The 16,284-nt window shown below is 34.8% G+C and overlaps 2 long non-coding RNA genes across 7 annotated transcripts; both read left to right on the top strand.

Annotated features, from left to right (window-relative positions):
• Positions 1–2,006: 2,006 nt before the first annotated feature.
• On the top strand, positions 2,007–2,995 carry LOC141281006 (uncharacterized). Its single transcript, XR_012335356.1, has 4 exons — positions 2,007–2,049; positions 2,323–2,392; positions 2,523–2,651; positions 2,864–2,995. It is a non-coding gene; the product is annotated as an uncharacterized lncRNA (long non-coding RNA).
• A 6,638-nt stretch (positions 2,996–9,633) lies between these two features.
• On the top strand, positions 9,634–15,991 carry LOC135721529 (uncharacterized). Of its 6 annotated transcripts, XR_010521502.2 has the most exons (12): positions 9,634–10,046; positions 10,304–10,426; positions 11,082–11,280; positions 11,618–11,733; positions 11,821–11,901; positions 12,349–12,529; positions 12,667–12,757; positions 12,878–12,938; positions 13,117–13,177; positions 14,204–14,357; positions 14,469–14,583; positions 14,719–15,991. It is a non-coding gene; the product is annotated as an uncharacterized lncRNA (long non-coding RNA). The 6 variants fall into 6 exon arrangements; XR_010521503.2 differs by having other exon boundaries at positions 9,634–10,426; positions 14,469–14,514; XR_012335404.1 differs by having other exon boundaries at positions 9,634–10,426; positions 12,878–12,969.
• Positions 15,992–16,284: the final 293 nt, after the last annotated feature.

The following is a 16,284-nucleotide window of genomic DNA, read 5'->3' as shown; positions in this document are numbered from 1 at the left end:
AACCACAGCGTGTCCGACTTCACGTCTCCGTTTTCAGCCCCTCCCCGCCTGCACGCGGCTAATCTCGCCGATCGGTTACATCCAGCCACAGCCAATGTCCAACACACCTAATGTGTACACTGTAAAAAGATTCAGTAGAATTTACAGTATTACTGGCAGCTGGATGCCAGTAACTTACTGTAGATTTAAATTTATGTTATTAACCTGCAACAGTTTGTTCAAAGTTAAATGAAAATTAAAAATTAGCAAGTCTGTATCTTTACAGAATAAAACTAAAATAACAGCCTCAAGCAAAGCATTCTGGGAAACAAAATCTGAAGGAAAAACCCAGAAAAAGGTTGATGAGGATTTTTGGTTCCCAGAATGCTTTGCATGAGGCTGTTATTTTATATTTTTATTCTGTAAGACAAAGACTTGTTAATGTTTAATGTTCATTTAACTTTGAACAAACTGTTGTCAGTAAATAACATAAATTTAAATTTACAGTAAGTTACTGGCATCCAGCTGCCAGTAATACTGTAAATTCTACGGAATCTTTTTACAGTGTAGTAAAGCTTCTTGAGGCGGGAAATATGAATTAGTGATGGGAGAAATTAAGCTTTTCGAAACACCACACACGCTGGCGACCCCTGCTGGTCAAAATTGTGTAAAAGCAGATATGTCCAAACATTTTACACTTTTTTAACAAAATAATAGCAAGATTTGTATTAAAATAAGTTTAAAAAAATATTTAACTTAATTAAGACATAGTTAAAAGTGTATTATGTGTTTTTAGTTTTATTTAGGGCAAACAAATCATTAAAACTACACTGTAAAATGTTTCTGTTAATTTACGGCCAAATTTCAACATGATTAACCTGTTATTTTTAATAACTGCGCCTTACTGTTAATTTTAGGAGATATATGTAAAATAACACCTCATTTTTGTTATTTAACATCTTATTGTTAAATACACCTCATTCCTGTTATTTAACACCTCAATGTTTTCTGTTCATACGCAAATGTCTTTGTTATCGTGGGTATAATATTTATTACCCTATTAATACACTCCAGATTTTACGCGAGACGGCATTTATTATTTATTATTTATACATTTATTGAGTAACTGCACTCCGAATGTGTGTGTCTCTCCTGTTCTTTTTGAAAACTGTGTAAATATCCGTATGACACGCAGCACGGCAGGCGCCACTTGATTTGGCGGCACTATTTGAAATAACATGTTCATACAGTATTTTTTTGCATCCTGTGAAGTAACGTAGAAGGCGGCATTTTAACCGGTGACCAACACGGAGAACCATGTCGGAAGATCGCGGTCATTGACCAAAATCAGGTGAGTTTAAAGAGTTTCTTAAAAGTCATGCATAGTTTTAATCATCTATCAGTGATGTTGATGTATACTAAACGCAACGGACTTACGGGGACTTACACCACACGAAATGAAGTAACTTAGCTAGTTAATAAGGCAAGGTGATTCAAGCTAGCAACATTTCGATGATTTGTCCATTAATTTAAGAATGCGCTTATTTTAATGTCCGTTTATGTATAGAACGATCCAAATCTATAAACAACTATAACGTTTATTATTCCCGTGGTCTGGTTTGTGTGGCATTATTGCCATGTGCACATCTGGTTAAAGCAGATTCATCCTGAAAATCAAACGGCTATAAATGTATTTACTGATAGTTGGTCTAAAACTCTATTTAATGAATTCATGACAGTTGCTTGTCTTTGATGAATTATAGCTGTTTGGGCTACCAGACATGCTGTTGTGACTATTTTATATATATGTTTTATGATATCAGGTAAATCCAGCAAAAACAGTACGCTACTGATCGGGCTAGTGCAGTATCTAGCCATGTTAACAGCTATTCACTTTTTTATTGCATTGGCATAGTGCATCCTATTTTTTTTTTTTGCTCTTTTAATTATCATTGAGTTGTAGATCAATGTTTACATTTGTTTATTTATTATTTATTTATTTTTATTACAGATGCAAGGTACCATCCCTGATAACACTGCTGTTCAAGATATCCCATATCTCAGAACCAGGTGGAAATTTGAATGGTTTCTTACTTGCTTAATCCTGTTTCTCCATCTCTCATTCTATCTCTCATTCTATCTCTCATTCTATCTATCTATCTATCTATCTATCTATCTATCTATCTATCTATCTATCTATCTATCTATCTATCTATCTATCTATCTATCTATCTAACTATCTATCTATCTATTTTCTCATCTGTCTTTCTGTCTGTCTGTCTCACTCACTCACTCAGTGATGGTCTTATGTCATTAATATTGTGTTTAATTTGTTCTATGTAGGGATATGCCACTGCAGCTGACCTTAAGAGTTCACTCTCTATACCTGCAACTCCTCGTCTGATACTTCTTGGTAAGTTGGTTGTAGATATGACAGTTGTCTTTAGTGTTGTATGTAGTGAATTCAATGGTATCAAACTAAACTGTATTCAAAATTACAGCTAAAACAGAAATTTCACAGTTAAAAAAAAATTCTGTTTTAGGAGAAACGAGAAGACGCTTCCAGTGCTGGATGCTCAGCCTTGAGGGCCAAATTTGCGAAGGGATCCAGTCCACCTTTGTGACAGGGCTGGCGTCTTTTTTCCTGTTTTCACGCTTGAATTCATCCAGAGGTAAGATATTGTCTGCTAACACTTACATTTTTTCTGGCCTAGCTGTGGCGCAAGCATGGTTTTAACAGGTCTGGTGATGAGATTTAGCAATTAACTTTGATTTTGAAAATCAGTTAGTGCATGTTGAGGATAGTTCATGTACATTTGTTGTCTTTGATGTGCTGTTAGTCTGTGTGAATTACTCGATTTTTAACAAGTGTATAATTTTTCAGAGACTTTGTGGGTATAAACCCCCAAAAAGGGACAAATGCTGCAAAGGGGGAAAAAAGAAGAACTGTCAATTCACATGTCGCCAGCCTCTTGAGCAAGCTCATGGACTTTCAGTGGGATTGCATTTGAAAATGGTGAGTAAGATGTATACATTAGCTTTTGTTAGGTCAAGCCATACATTTTGGATTAAAAATGTAAAATTATGGAACTCATCTTTTTCTTTCTCTCTCTCTCTCTCTCTCTCTCTCTCTCTCTCGCTCTCTCTCTCGCTCTCTCTCTCGCTCTCTCTCTCGCTCTCTCTCTCGCTCTCTCTCTCTCTCTCTCTCGCTCTCTCGCTCTCTCTCTCGCTCTCTCTCTCTCTCTCTCTCTCTCTCTCTCTCTCATATACAGACCCAAGACTTCGCAAAGGATCCTCATTGTGTGCTTTGAGAAAATGGTTAGTGGTCTAAGCAGTGACACTGTTTTTTTATTTGTTTATTTTGTTTATTGTTCTTTATTGATGATGAGTTAAGTATCAGTTTTAATGTATTCATACATGTTGAATTTTAGTGGTTTAGGTAACATATGTTTTGAGGGTCAGAAATTTTTATAATGAACCATGTATTTGGGTGTAAAATGTATTTGCTACTTTTTAAGCCATGAACATGAGAAAATTAGATTTGATTGTGATTAATCTGAGCCTATGTGTAACATTTTTATATGACCAGGAGTCAAGAGTGTATATCCTTGGTTTGAGTCTTTTTATTTGAATCTTAGCAATTCATGGAACATTAAATGTCGAGGTTTAGGGCCCTATCTTGCACTGACACAATGCAAAGCCAAACGCAAGTGTCTTTGCTAGTTTAAGACAGACGCAGTTGTTATTTTCCATCCATATGTCAGCAAAATATGTCAGCAATGAACATGATATACAATATATTTCTGTGATTTGTCTGATTCATGTGTGCCTACATTTGTAAGTACAGTGTTTGTATTACAATAAAAAAGTTAATTTCAACACGGACTATTAGTTTTCTTTTACTTAAGTGTTATCTGATGGATTATGCCTATTCTTGTATTAAATCAATCTAGAAAAATGTCTATAACACTCAGTGGTACACGTTACTATGATAAAAATAATTAACAATATTTAATGGAAACAAAATAAATGGTGATTTAACAGGAAAATAATGGTAACACTGCTGCCAGTTGTTTCCTGTATTTTTTGTGATTCACAGTAAATTCCTGTTAAAAAACATTACGGGGAGTGCAAGTGTAAAAAAACATTAACATGAATTAACTGTTAAAAAACATTACGGGGAGTGCACTGTAAAAAAACATTAACATGAATTAACTGTTAAAATAACAGGAAAATAATGGTAACCCTGCTGCAGGTAATTTCCTGTTATTTAACAGGGAAATATTTAACAGTGTAACTACCCTTTTAATTATGCACATTTTTGTCATTAAATCTGTCTATAACCAAAAAGTAGACAAAATGGCAGTGTTATTAGTCAGAAGAATAAATGTTTTATGAACTTTCATAATAAAACTGACCCGAGATCACCTAAACATATTAGACACTGGTCATGTGATCAACTCCCCCTAGTGGTGAACCATCGGATTTTCGAAACGTTTCAAAACAGTTATGACGTAATGAAGCCTCGTTTGCTAAAATCACGTGACTTGGGCCAGTTTGAAACACGCTCCGAACCACTGATTCGAAACAAAAGATTCGTAAATGTTTCGAAGCCTCATGAAGCAGTGCTTCTAAAACGACCATCACTAATTTGAATTCACATTTAAGGTGCCCTAAACGAATTTTTAGACCATAAAACATTTTTTGTTACATACCGGAAACATCTCCTCACTATCTGCTTGCTGCCTGTCCGCTGATCAAACTGTAAAAAAACGCGATCTCAGTAGACAGCCCAGGCTTCACAAACGGCAATAACAACACAGTGGCCAAACCTACAAACAGAAACCATAACAAAGTGTTCCAGCCAATAAACGACAAGAAGGATTTGGGGGTGGGGGTTGGGCGCGTTCATGAAAGCACGGAAGGGACGGGGAGGGGGAGGAGTTAGCTACGCTCCGTCTGTTTGAAAACAATTCAAACGTCAACAAAAACTAACGTCTCGCAGTTTCGCTTAGAACGCCTTTAACGAACGCTGACTTTACGGTTGCGGATGAGAACTGCGCTTTTGTGTGTCATGGCAAACAAACTAAATATAAATACAGAAATGCTATTCATTTTCAAGTTTTAAAATGTCACATATTGTAAAATTCTCTGAATATTATAATAATTTCATTAGGTAAATGGGTAAACTGTCTTAAATAAATAAGTCAGAAAATATGACTGAAAACGTCATTGTTATGAGTAAGAAACGCCAATGCCCACGATTTTAATATTTAAGAATAGGAATAACTTACGTACAAATTTGTACGTTTGTAAAGCTGTAAATACGTAAATGGGTGATTCTCACGAAAACTTGGTTTTAAAAATGTCAAGCATGAAAATTTAAAAATTGCTTAAATTTACTTTTTTTCCCACCAGACATTGAAAAACAAAGTCTGGAGTAAATGGGAACATTAATTTAAACACTTTTACTTATCATTTAACACTTTTTGTAACATAATTTAAAAAATTAGTCCTAAAAAATCTCATTACCGCAACAGTCAGAAAACATCAACACTGACATATTTTCAAAATGACATGACAAACCTGAAAGAACATAATTTGGAGATTCTGCACATGGATTTAAAATCAAAGTATTATGCTTCTATTAATTAAATTAACATTTAATAAGCATCTGTTGCGGTAATGATAATCAAAATGTCGTGTAAGCATTCTGACAAGACAATATTTCAAATTAACTGTAAAAAAATGATCTTACCTGGTAGCCATCTTGAAGTAACTGGTCCATGTGCTTGGTCACTCAAAATCAAACTTTATTAAAATTCTGTATGTGTGCTTAAACTGTTCTCTAAAAGTGTTGCAGAGGATGAGAATATCAGGCATGGACACATCATTTTCCAAATTTTTCTTCATTATTATTATACATGAATATTCAGTAAATATTTTTTCTGTCATCTACAGTAGTCTAGCAAAACATCAATTTATTTTTTTTCTAAATATTTTTGTGTTAATTTGATTAAATTACAACATAACGCACGTTCAAACACAGCCGGACACATTGCGTAATGAGAATTTCAGCAGAAAATGAGATAAAATTGACAAATTATAAATTCTTATGTTGAAATCACACATTGTGCAAGGTAGAACACAGTATTGTGTTAATTCTGATGCTTTTTAATATTACTATATTACACATTTTATAGCTAAAATCATTAGTGCCGTGGTGTTTCAATGGTTTCGTGAGAATCACCCAAATAATTTACGTATTAGTCCTGTCAAAACGTTGATATTAGACATTTCAGTGTGTTTTAAACGTAAGTAAATGTACGTATTGTACAACCACACTGAAACGTAAAAATACACACGTATTCTCATGAGATCACGTTGAAGGATTACTAAAACATTAAACCATGTCTACATTTGTGGGCATAGAAATGACAAACAACAAGTGTTACGGTTCATTCACACTGGGCGTAAGTGTTATCGATTGAAGGAAGGCGTGTCTAAAGTGTGGCCAATAGCCAATCACAGTGGTCGCAACACATGCTCCTCTGTTCTCTGGTCTTGTATAAATGTAATTGGCTGGCTCTGCAGTAGGTTATTCGCATTTTTTTTGGGGGGGGGGGGGCTGAATTATAATAATGTGCATGGTGTCCACGTCAACTCATTGCAGAAGTAAACTGTCGCCTACAATGCTTGCGTTCATTGTAGTGTAAGAATAAAGATTTCAGTTGAAGACGAAAACTTGCATTATTGATTATTGATTCATAACTTTGCATGTCGTTAACATGTACTAACACACACTTACACATCAAAGGAAATGTAAAATCATGAGTGGGATAATAGTGGCTCTTTAAGAAATGTAGAAGTCAATCTTCTTTGGAAATAGTTAATGGTTAAATTACATGTTTTAGTGAAACCAACACAACACACACAAACCACACATGCAGCTCATTTCCACTGAAAACCCACAGCACTTTGGTTATTGGTTAAAATGAAAACAAAGCATAAACTGATGCTGTAGCATAAGTTTACATTGCAACACATAGTTTTTATTAATGTAAAGCAATTGAAACAATTAAAAAATTGTGAAAAGCGCTACATAAATAAATTTGAAAATGCAATAAAATAAAGAGCTTGACTGCGTGTATGTGAATTTTTAATCATGAACTTACAAAACGAGCATATAACGGTAAGTTAAAATATGTGTTTTTATTTGTGAAGAGAACAGATGAACAGAGATTGTGCATCACTTCCCATGAAGCAGATGAATGAATGCTTGGAAGCGATAAAACACGAGACCTTTTTCCTAATCAACTTAATTGAAAGCAAACGCTGTTGCTTTCTGCAGTGTGCTTATGCTTAATAAACTCCTATTAGCGCATATTACTATTTTCAATGGAGAAATATAATAAGCATACCTAATTTTTCAATGTTGAAATCTATTGGCTGTTCACTAAAATTGTTAGTCTATCATGTGCACACACATGATGAAATATCATAAATCTGAGTTGAGAAAGGAAGCATCACGAGACAGATTACCTGAATTAACAACTGAGTTTTGTTCAATTTGCTTAATGCAACAGCCCACTGCTTTGGCCAGCAGGTGGCACTGTTGCCAAACCATTATTTAGAACAGGGGTTTTCAAACTTTTTGTGTGTGTGGACTACTATTTGTAATCAAGAATTTTCGCGGACCACCTCATAATACTCATAATAAAATATGTCTACACAAAGTCCTAAATTTATCTGCACTTCTAAATAGGCTTACTAGCACTAAAACTAAAACTGGTCATCACATCAGTACAACAGATTTTTAAAACCTATGCTTAGAATATATTTTATTAAGAAAAAAATATATATTTTTTTTATATTTAATTTTGCCTTTACACGGACCACCTGCAGTAGCCTCACGGACCACTAGTGGTCCGCGGACCACAGTTTGGGAATGGCCGATTTAGAATATTTAGCAGTTTATAGTAATGCTACATTTTATAAGCTTGCTATTTTATCAAAATTTTTATATAGTCAGGCAACTGTATACACACTGTCCACAAAATTTTTCCCTACTGTAAAAATAGTTTATGCCTTAATAAATTTAACAAAAATAAATGAGTAAACGGTATTAAATATTTTGAATTCTTGTTTTTTTACCAAATACTTATATAATATAATAATATAAAAATGTGATTAATTTGAGCAATTCTAAATTTACACATTGAGTAAACTCGACTTAATTTTATCATGTATAATCCACTTAAATTTGTAATTAACTTAATAATGTTGTGTTGAAATACCTGGATGATTTTTATGAACATGTGACTGCATTTGCAAAGTAAAATTTGAAAGTGAACGCTATTTTATGTGTTTTTAACTAAAAAGAAAGACTTGTTAGTTGTAATGTTCATTTATCTCTGAGATTTAGAAGTTTAGTTTCTGTTTATTCTTTGAGTTTTGTAGTTACCATTGTTCAGAAGTGATTGTGTATAGTTAAAGGTACCACTGTTTGCCATTAAATAAATGTTATTGTTTTCAATAATTATCTGTCTTCCTATGGTTTTCTTCTTCAATTGAATTTAATTGTTATTGACAAAATATGTTAATGTAAAGTTATTCACTTTAGTGCTTAGATAGACATTTAGATTTATTTTCTGAAGTTATATTCATAATTATACCAAGAACATTAAGTTCATAAAACCTAATTGAAATGAGTGCAGGTTACTTGTAGCAACCCATAAATAAGTAACCTGTACCAAGTACCAAGGTTTATCTGAGTAATGCTAGTACTAGTATGAGCAAGGATACACAGGATTCTATGCAGAATTGTTTTGTCATAAAAACCTGAACTACTTGTAACCCCCCTCTGCCTCACAATCATGTTTAAACACAGATACATTTATACATTATTATAAAAGTGGACTCATTTCAGGCTGTAAAAGCAATATACTTAATATTGTTGCATTTGACACATGCAACGTACATATTAAAACCGTTTCAAGCATGTTTTTGGGAGACTATAAACTCGATGTGTTTATTTTTATCCTCTGGTCCTATCCTCACATCCTTTTCTTCCATACTAAGGGGGCAGAATTCTGACATAAGGGAAAAAGTGAGAAAATAAAACTTGTATGCACAAATTGTGCTTCTGTGTTTTATTATCTTGTATTTTTAATTATGGTGTACTTCCCTTAGTTCTGTTTGTGATGCCCCACCCAGCTGTACTGAATCCAGGTGTTCATTGTTTCCAGCGATCATCATATATGTGCCACTTCTATTGTATGTTTGTTGGTGGTTGTTTCATGTCTTGCTTACCTGTATGTTCTCATGTTCATCAAGATTATGTCTCTCTTTTTGGATTTACTACGGTGATCTCCACATACATTAGATCCTGATTATTGCTTGTATACAGCCACACTACAACAGCAGAGAAAATTAGTAGATTTTTGTCAGTTTTTAATAAAGAAGTTACATGCTCACAAAAATACATCTTGAGAAAATATTAATGATTTATCTGATCGGGTTGAAATTTGAAGCTCATTTTACCATTGCTTCTGTGTCAGAGCTCTAAAGGTATATTTGAATATATGTAAATACTAAAACATCAAACAAAAAAAGTTTGTTTTTATTTTCATTTGAGTTCTGTTACATCAAAATTTCAACCCTGTATCACATGAAATACGTTCGGAGGAAACTATTTTGCAAATCGCAATTACGTTACATGCCAACATATAAGCAGTGCTATTACGTTGGTCCTTAACCTAATATAAGCAGTGCTATTACGTTGGTCCTTAACCTAATATAGCCAATTTATTGCAGTGCTATTACGTTTGTCCTGAACATATACATCCAAAGCATAGATTAAATCGTACTATACCATACGATACTGTTCATCGCATTCAAGAAGCGTGACCCGTAGCCAGAAAAAAAACTCTGGGTGTGCATCATAAAATATGTGTGTGTCACAGGCAAGAAAACCAGAAACGCTGAGGAATTCAGGTGCTGTAAATCCGGTGGACAGGACTCATCTCCTTATAGATCAAGATAATTTATAACAGATAGTTGACATGGTAAGCAAGTTAATATTTTTTAATAAAAAACGAAATAAGACGAATAGCATACATTATTGTTGTTGCGGTGTGTCACGTGACAATCATGACCGTCGCCATGGACACAAGGGGTCGGATATTTAGAGTTAAATATTTTTAACTTACGCGTGAAATGGTTGATTTTAAAAATATATATATTCTAAGTAAACAACAACAGCCCAGGTTTAGTAAACATTTTTTTATTGAAACTATAAATAAATATTCTGCATCCATTTTAGGTGTGCCACTGTGGGTGGCTCCCGCACACCCGTGGCTACGCCCCTGCCGTGACCCAAATCTCGTTCGCACATCATCGCGATGTTTATCATCTATTTACAAACGTAGCCAGTCGCCACATCTTTGTGAGTATACCATTACATTTCTGTTTGTTCGATATTAAATTCATTATATGTTTTTTATTAATCCAGATCGGCTTCTAAATGTTGTCTGAATTGTATTGGTCATCTATATTACATTCTTTTTGTTCACAATAGTGATTAGCGCGTGATTAAAAGTCACGTTATGTTAGTTAAGTTACCATTAACATAACGTGACAGATCCTCGATCATTTTATTATATTCATATTTTTGGAATTAACTACCAATGTACTTCTACTGTGGTATTTTGTGTTTATAGTACACAAATCGTACCATGTTTCTACCGCAGTTAGTTTACTTCTACTGTGGTATTTTGTAGTACAGTAAGTTAACAGCAAACCATATGCTTTTACCACAGTAGTTCAGCCTTTTTATGCATAGTAAAAAACAATAACAACAACACCATGCTTTTAATTAATACATTTGATGTACAATTCAGAAATCTTTAGACATTCAGATTCTTCTTTTTTGGTCAGTTTTAATCTATTGCCGTTTTATTTATTTATTTATGTTATTATATAGTCTTATAATAGTGGGCAGATCTTGGGGTTTGTTGTCAATAGTTATACACATACAATGTTTAGTAAAAAAAAGAATAAAAAAATCCAAAATTTGTAATTCACAATTTTTTGTCTTGCAGTTTCTTCACATACATCTCATACTCCATCTACACACTCCACAACATTTAAACCAGTGGCTCTTTTAAGAGCCATCACCTGCAAAAGCTCTCCTACTCTGGCACGCACTCACTCTCCAACTCACACACATGGCACCTGGATCCAGAACACGCCATAGTGCTTGCTACAAAGAAATTGGCAGTGCCTCCAAAAAGAGGCATTGTAAGAGGCATTTATTTGTACACATGCATTTACCAATTGAAAAGCTTTTTGTATTATAATGGTCTTTTTTCACAGACTGTGATGATGCATTTCCACAGTTATTAACATGGTAAATCTAACAAAGTTTATGTTTATATATATATATATATATATATATATATATATATATATATATATATATATATATATATATATATATATATATATTAGGGCTGGGCATAGATCAATTTAGATTTGAGTATTTAGGTATTGAATGTGATGCTGGAGATTGTATAATTATTTTTTACTTTTCCTCAGTATAAAGTGTTTTATCATTCACATTTTTGTGTTGAAATAGATTAGCCTATCCCCTGTATGTCATTGATGCGCTACTTCAAAGATGTGAGGAAAAGAACATACACCTGCGAGTAGTCTGTTTGTTACTTTGCCTGTGTTATTGCCTCACATTTGCAGGTAAGCACCCTTTTTTCTGTGTAAAACTGAATTATTGTTTTTAAGAAAAGACCTTTTACTTATTTATGTCATACTATGTTTAATCAGAAATCAGGTGAGGGCATATCACACAACATTGCCTTGGCCGTACCAGCATTTCATGTTTATGGACACAAATTGCCCTGCCAGGTAATTCATTGACTTTATAGGGATATCAGGACATATAACACACATCATTCACTCCCTGTTTGGCCTCAAATTTTCCTGTCTATGCACTACAAAGCTGAAATTAGCCAGAAATGCCTAAAATAATCTTTAATCTAACATTTTTCCAACCTGACGTTTGTCTAAACTTGTTTCAGAGATGCAATGTGTAAGACAATCCAGTGGAAACCGTTTATGTCAAATCTGTCTGGGTCAAACTAATCACTATAAGCAGAGGATTGTTATAACCAAATTGGTTTCCTTTGTTTCTTTTTATGCAGATTACCTAATTTGTATAATAATTACATTAATATAAAGTAATAAAAAGAACAGCTTTAATATTTTTACAAATTAAAAGATAAAATACCATAAGCAGTAGGGTCATGCTTTGTGTACAGTATGTGATATTTTACCACTTTGCTTTAATCATAGATCAAGTACAGTACCAGATGGCTTGATGGGTTTGGGCTCACAGACGGGGAAGGAATGGAAAGGCTGTGGTCTTTCCTCCAAAGATTTGCCAGAGTCACAAAGGAGATGACTCCATCTCATCGCCTTGACCTACTGACTGATGCCCTTTTGCATTATGGACGGTGGAAATCAACTGACCTAGGTGTGTCTACTGCTGTATAACCTTTCAAAATTCTGAGCTGGTGGTTCACTGTTTATACATTTTTATATTTTCTGGAGTGAAGTTGATCACACACAAAATGGCAAGCATACTATAAGTAGATTAAATTGTCTTTTCAGAGGTGCAGCTCCTGCAAAGAGTAGACAAAGCAGAGAAAATATTGATTCTCGCTCCTCAAGAAGATATCTCATGTCATCAGAGAGGCACCAGGTAAACAATGCACATAAGAAGCAGGTAACAATTAGTTGCAGATGGGAGAATATTACATTCCATTTATAAGTGCATTTAGGATTGATGCGTGTCTTGTTTTCTGTTATTGTTGTTGTATAGTGTTGATTTCTGAAGGAGACATGGAGAGATGGAAAAAAGCTAGCCCAACCGAAACCAATAAGTAAGGAACTGAAGTTAAAGTCTTAAATACTGTAAGAATGTCATGAATACTATTAACAAAGAATATTGCAAATGTAATACTTACCTTTCCGTGTACAGTAATAAAATATAATCATGTTAAGAAGTAACATGAAATGAATGACTTTATTAGAGTGGTAGTAATGTTGTCTTTTCTTCAGACACTGTCTGTAGATGGAAAAGGGACTACATCATCAGACTGATTCAGTTCTACAAGTTCAAGTAAGAGTTTAATGTTTTTATGTAAGACTATGGTAATTACAGACGTCTTTAAAGGAAAACACCACCGTTTTTCAATATTTTACTATGTTCTTAGCTCAACTTGGATGAATTAATGCATACCTATCTTTATTCAATGCATGCACTTTTAGTCTTTGTTCAGCACTTCGTGAATGTGTTGGCATTTAGCCTAGCCCCATTCATTTCTATGGCTCCAAACAAAAGTTTTATTTTGTGCCACCATTCTTACTCGTGTAAATACATGAAAGTGTTTGGTGGCTTCTAAATTCATCTCTGTTTGGAGCCATATGAATGATTGGGGCTAGGCTAAACGCTTATACATTCACAAGGTGCTGTACAAAGACTAAAAGTGCACACATTGAAAAAAGAGGTATGTATCAATTCGTCTAAGTTGAGGTAAGAACATAGTAAAACAGGGCTATTCAAATCTTACCCTGGAGGCCTGGAGCACTACAGAGTTTATGTACCATTAATACTTACCTTTCCGTGTACAGTAATAAATACATTAACTACCTGTGATTTTCTAGTGATCATGAAAACTTTGATTAGCTTGCTCAGGTGTGTTTGATCAGGGTTGGAGCTTAACTATGCAGTACTCTGGCCCTCCAGGGTAAGATCTGAATAGCCCTGTAGTAAAATATTGAAAAACGGTGTTGCTGATGTGCTTCAACGTGTGATTATAGTAATGGCATAGTTTTGAAGGAAACTGTCACCGGTGGTTATAAATTAAAGTATTGCAGCATTATTGCAAATTTTCATGTGGTGTAATTAGTAATCTATTACCACCAAGGCCTTACTTGTAACATATGTTTGGTCAGGTGTACCACGGTAATTCTTTCTGCTTACTAGCTACTTAACTTTTGTGCTGTACTTTTTGTAATGTGTAGATATGGGACTGGTGAGTCATACAAAAAGGGTGAAACAGAGTAAGCAGTAATCTGTCTGTTACTGTTCTCTGATCAAGTGTGTACATAACGTTTAATACTAATTATTTGCTAACCATTGTAGAATTGAGGACTCTGCTGAACATTGAGGAAAAAATACAGAATCTGGAGAAGATGGCAAGAGTCTGATTCAAACTTCCAGTCTACCCTTAAAGATGTGGCTAGAACTGAATCAAGGGAGAGAGCAGTCCTCCTCCACCTGAGAAGAATATATCCAGGTATAGTGCTATAAGTGGATAAGTAGATACAATATGACATTATAGGTTTGAACTTAAAAAGGACTATAATACAAACTAATACATTCATTTTTTTGCATGTGTGTTTCCTAGCTTTGCTTCAGATGGGCAGGGCATTGCCATTAGACTCTCCAAGCAGGTAGCGACAATTGATTTTCAGGAATCATATGATCCCTCTTGGCATGTCTACTTCTGCTTTAATGACACTGTAAGTATAATTACTTAACCCTAGTAACCACACAGCAGTCACTCTAGTAACCATCTGACAAACTAACTACCTGCAAATCATATTAGAAACCACCTGGTAACATAACATAGCATTTTGTTTTCTTTTGTCTTCTAGATTGAAGAAGATGATGTTTCGAGGAGTCTAAAAAGGCGAGGGATTGATGCCTTACATATGAAGACTCGGGCAGCTGAGGAAAAGTGCATGCTTTACAAGGAAATGAGAAGTCTAAGGGGCCAGTCACACCAAAAGCGTTTATGGCAGTTGCAGGCGCCTTTTTTGAATGATATTCTATGGGCAGGGTGCGTTTGCGCGCCGAGCGCCTTGCGGGTTTTGCCGCCTGCCGCGCACGCGTTTTTGAAGGAGCGCTGAGAGCGGAGAAGTGCCCGACGTCATTCGGGTCTTTCCATTGTCCAATCGAATGAGGGGAGAGGCAGGCCTTACGTTGTGGTGAGTGAAGTTTACAGTTGCTTTGAAGAACCGGACTCCACTCGCTCACTCTCTCCTGCGTGTTTCTGCACCTCTCACCCTCAAACAAGGTCAGAGCAAGCGCCCTCTTTTTAAAGTTTCTGCTAATATGACAGTTAACAGCAAAAGAGCGCTCACGCTTCAATATTTGATTGACAAGACAGCTGACTCGGTGGTTGCTTAGCAATATGAAAAGCCGCGTCGCACTGCTCTTTTTTTTAAAAAGGCATTGCGTCGCGCCTTGCGTTTGCAAGCGTTTATAGCGCTTTTGGTGTGACTGGCCCCTAACTGAACACCCCATCAGGAGCAGGCCTCTAACATCTGTGTTTTAACATCAAAGACACTGAGCAGCCTGGTGCAAAAGCTGCTCTCATTCAACACCTCCAACACCTGGAAAGAAAACTACATCAAGCCATTGTGATGTTTCACCCACATCTATCGGACATTGTTCCTGCAGACAACCCCCACTTGTGTCAGGCCCTCCCCATGCCAAGCATACAGACACTGGTATACAATGATAAGAGTGATAATGATGTAAATTTGGATAAATATGATAACTAGCACTACAGATTTTTTGTTAATTTTTAGTCTGATATTGTATTCTGTAAAAAGAAAGATGTAAAATGTATAGTATATGTTGCAGCATATCATAGAAACCTTTATGGTGGTGTAATATAATGCTCGCCTTACTTGTGCAAACATGATGCTTTACTAGATCTGATTTATTTTAAAACGTAGATACTGTTTTTAAGCACACATATTCGCAATAGTCTGTGTGAGGACAAAATTGTGTGTTTACCATTGTGATGTTACTTATTTACTGTAATGTACAAATGTGGTAAATGTGTGTAAGGTGTTTTGTTTTTGTGAGCTAAGTTAAAATGACAAAGTATTGAATCTTGAATCCTTTGAAACAAATACTGTAAAAGTTTGTAAAAAATAAAATGTTTTCCACAATGAGTTATAGTCATGATTTCAGCTATTGTCACAGCACACTTTAAAGGTGAATGAATAGTGATTAACTTAATAAATGACTTAACTGTTATACAATGATTTTACAGTCATAATCCACAAGACAGACTGCCACATACAGTAGGTTCTTAAATAACCATTATTGGCTTAAAATTCTCCCGAACTATGTTGATGTGGATTAATACTTTTTTCTTCCCATTATATTACCTTAAGTATTATATAGTTCGTTGCTATGGTGGTTGC

The sequence above is a fragment of the Paramisgurnus dabryanus genome, chromosome 18 (assembly GCF_030506205.2).
Source record: "Paramisgurnus dabryanus chromosome 18, PD_genome_1.1, whole genome shotgun sequence".
In the NCBI taxonomy this organism is placed as follows: Eukaryota; Metazoa; Chordata; class Actinopteri; order Cypriniformes; family Cobitidae; genus Paramisgurnus; species Paramisgurnus dabryanus.
The sequence above is the reverse complement of the archived record's forward strand: the minus strand, read 5'-3'. Positions and strand labels throughout refer to the sequence as shown.